This window comes from Mizuhopecten yessoensis, unplaced genomic scaffold (assembly GCF_002113885.1).
Source record: "Mizuhopecten yessoensis strain PY_sf001 unplaced genomic scaffold, ASM211388v2 scaffold10621, whole genome shotgun sequence".
NCBI classification, from domain to species: Eukaryota; Metazoa; Mollusca; class Bivalvia; order Pectinida; family Pectinidae; genus Mizuhopecten; species Mizuhopecten yessoensis.
Window position 1 is genome coordinate 5,750 of NW_018408638.1, and position 4,089 is coordinate 9,838.

General features: G+C 35.1%; 1 long non-coding RNA gene across 1 annotated transcript in view; it reads left to right on the forward strand.

The window, feature by feature from the left end:
• The first annotated feature begins 3,272 nt into the window (after positions 1-3,272).
• Positions 3,273-4,089, forward strand: part of LOC110461485 — a 10,582-nt gene continuing 9,765 nt past the window's right edge. The window contains exon 1 of the long non-coding RNA XR_002464136.1: positions 3,273-3,463. This is a non-coding gene — a long non-coding RNA (uncharacterized LOC110461485). The remainder of the gene's footprint in view (positions 3,464-4,089) is intronic.

The following is a 4,089-nucleotide window of genomic DNA, read 5'->3' on the forward strand; positions in this document are numbered from 1 at the left end:
CTTGTCTGAAGTGTTCCCAATCTTATGTAGAATACAGCGAAATGAAAACTCCTTGTCTGAAGTGTTCCCAATCTTATGTAGAATACAGCGAAATGCAAAATCATTGTCTGAAGTGTTCCCAATCTTATGTAGAATACAGCGAAATGCAAAATCATTGTCTGAAGTGTTCCGAATCTTATGTAGAATACAGCGAAATGCAAAATCATTGTCTGAAGTGTTCCCAATCTTATGTAGAATACAGTGAAATGCAAAATCATTGTCTGAAGTGTTCCCAATCATATGTAAAATACAGCGAAATGAAAACTCCTTGTCTGAAGTGTTCCCAATCTTATGTAGAATACAGCAAAATGAAAACTGCTTGTCTGAAGTGTTCCCAATCTCATGTAGAATACAGCGAAATGAAAACTCCTTGTCTGAAGTGTTCCCAATCTTATGTAGAATACAGCGAAATGAATCTTATGTAGAATACAGCGAAATGAAAACTCATTGTCTGAAGTGTTCCCAATCTTATGTAGAATACAGCTAAATGAAAACTGCTTGTCTGAAATGTTCCCAATCTTATGTAAAATACAGCGAAATGAAAACTGCTTGTCCGAAGTGTTTCCAATCTGATGTAAAATACAGCGAAATGAAAACTCCTTGTCTTAAGTGTTCCCAATCTTATGTAGAATACAGCGAAATGAAAACTGCTTGTCTGAAGTTTTCCCAATCTTATGTAAAATACAGCGAAATGAAAACTCCTTGTCTGAAGTGTTCCCAATCTTATGTAAAATACAGCGAAATAAAAAAATCCTAGTCTGAAGTGTTCCCAAGCTTATGTAAAATACAGCGAAATGAAGACTCCTTGTCTGAAGTGATCCCAATCTTATGTAGAATAAAGCTTAATGAATAGGTGCCTATATACTATTATCTATTTAATCTATGTTCAAAGTTTGGCTTCAACAAATGATGTTATACTTAAACTTGTTTTCTATGCTAACTGTGTCAGGCTAAAGTCCAGCTACAAGGCTTTGTCGCATCTCGGGGTTTTATAGTGCCGTAATGGGGAGTGTTAAAAATGGATTCCGTTAGCGTCCTTTTACCGTTACCTGCGTGCACTATATAAATCAGTATTATTGACCTTATATTTAACAGCAAGTTATGATCTTCCCTTCATGTACTACAACAACTTTAGATCCAAATGGCATTGATTTAGAAACAAACATATACATCCTAACCGTCGGATATTAACTAACTACCGAACTGCAGCGAGACGTTATTTCTATTACATTTTGGCATGTGACCCGTCCCACAGAAGACGTTGGACCTCTTAATCTATCGGTATATCGTCTTCGTCGAACTATTGTTTATGTGAGGTACTTTGCATTATGCAGTTAAACTCACCTATTCTCTAACTCCACCAGAGAGAAGTTTTACGGTGGGATGAGACAAGTAGTAGCTAATGCTTTGACACAACGTTCATTCTGTGTGTAAATACATACAAGTGTTATTGCAGGTGTCAGATGTTGATACCTTTCAAGTTTTTTTTAGATAAATATGTACCTCCTTGTTTCAGCTTATCATCACAGCTATCTAATTGGTTTAGATTAATATACCTTTTTGTCTTACCTATATATAATCACGACTTTCTAGATAATTGATATGAATACATATCTCCATAATTGCCTGAGGCCAACTATTTACCTTTAGATGAATGAAGATGTTTTATTCTGATCATTGTCATAATTAACCTGTATGCAACGTGCATTCGGTATTTGACTGAACTTGATAGACAATACTGTAAAAAGTAATAAACTACGTACCTATATATATAGCGTACTCAACAAAGGCCCAACCACATACAATTATGTTAAAGAATACCTAGGTGTCAATTAAAGCGCAATTCGAACTCCAAATCGATAAAACTAAGGTAAAATATTAACAGAGGAAAAACATGGAGAACCTAAAAAAAAGTACAAGGAGAAAACGTCCGTGTGTATGGAAAGGGTAAGCGTCTTCTGCTTCATCGATGACACCCGCCATATCAACTAGATTTATCTAATACAACTATTGCCTCGTCATCACAGCCAATACGTCATCACAGCCAATTCCGTCTTTGCGTATTGCAGAGTTATCTTCTCTTGTGAGCAGGTATTGATTGTTACGTCATTGGTTTGTGTGATGAAATTACGTCGTTTTCTCAAAAATTGATGACGTTACTCTCACAAACAAATGACGTAAAAATCAATACCTGCTTACAAGAGAAGATAAAACTGCAATACGCAAAGACGGACTACGTCATCACTGCCAATACGTCATCACAGTCAATACGTCATCACAGCCAATACGTCATCACAGCCAATACGACATACTAATAAACATAATCGAGAGCATCGACCTTCCTATCACACCAGGTAAAATATAATCCCAATGAGATGATGATGATGATGATGATGATGATGATGATGCTGATGCTGATGATGCTGATGATGATGATGATGATGATGATGATGATGATGATGAAGATGATAGCGACCATAAAGCTTGTTCATATCCTTTATCAACCCATATCACTTAAAACTCCGCCAGAGATCAGCATCTATCATATTCCTAATAATCGTAGCAAAGTTTTGAACACCGAATCAGGAATGACATTGTCGTTTGTGTAATGATGTTTTATACATTAAGTTCATTTTTTATGATTTCCTAACTTTTTAATATCATATTTTATTTTCATCATCTATTTTTCTAACACAACTATGTACGACAGACGTTATAGTTAACCTCATATAATTCCAACAGACAACTGGTCGCCATGTTTTACTGCTGAAACCTAAGAGCCATGTGCGTGAATTTTAAAATGTATTTGTCATGATTTTAATTTGCCTGTAAATTAGTGAAAGGTTGTTGGTGTCTCTTCAGTCGAAATCATGCTGATTTATCGAATGTTTAACATATGCATATATAGTTTATTTATGATAATTTTATATGTTCATTTTGATGCATGACAAACTATTATTGATTGATATCAATTTTACTAAGACAGTGGGTAACATGGGGACAGGTAACATAGTTCACACAGGTGAAATATATGGTAATGGTGTCACATGATACTACGTATTACTGACTGCTCATTGTCATCTCCCCACTTTCCTCTTATTCTCTCCAAAGTGGGGAAATAGCAGACAAAGAGTTATGCTAATCTCCTTGTCTCAGAAAGTATTACATCCAAAACTTATGAAAGCTAAAAAGTTTTAAAAACTTTGTAACTTCAGCTTGTTGTCTTGGATAAAATATATAATGTTTCAGCATTTACTTTTAACTCCTTCTCCTCCTGCAAGCCCCCCATTCTAACAGTATGTTAGAGGGAAATGATGGATAACACCATACAACTACCAGAATTCGGTATAAAAGAACGAACCCGAGCTGTATTCCGTGGAGATCACCCCAGCTATACACTGACATAGCAGTCTAGGATTGTCAGGTAATTATTTGATTTATATAATGCAGACTTTGCGTTGTTGTTTTATATGACATGGCGTACATATTTTGACATTTTAGATATTCATATTTTGTCGAGATAAACAAATAATTTTATATTTCTCAAAAAATCTAAACAGTTCTGAATTGACGTAGTTTGAATTTCCATCTTTATCGGGCGGATTTTTTATAACCAATAGGCGATGACAGTAGGCTATAGAACAGGCCGTCATATCACTAGGCATAAATTTAAAAAGGAACGACAAAAAAAAGATAAATATTATAAGTTATAAGAATAACGACAAATGAAGAGCAAGCTTAGCCACACATCTACAGAACATCTGCTGATGTGTCATATTTGTCCGTTAAAGCTGCTGATGTGTTACATTGGTCTTTTAAATTGGTGAAGTGTTTGTCCGTTAAAGCTGCTGATGTGTAACATTTGTCTTTTAAACTGGTGAAGTGTTTGTCCGTTAAAGCTGATGATGTATAACATTTGTCCGTTAAAGCTGCTGATGTGTAACGTTTGTCTTTTAAATTGGTGAAGTGTTTGTCCGTTAAAGCTGCTNATTTTTTGTTTGTCCGTTAAAGTTACTAGTGTTTGACCGTTATAGTTGATGGTATGTTTGT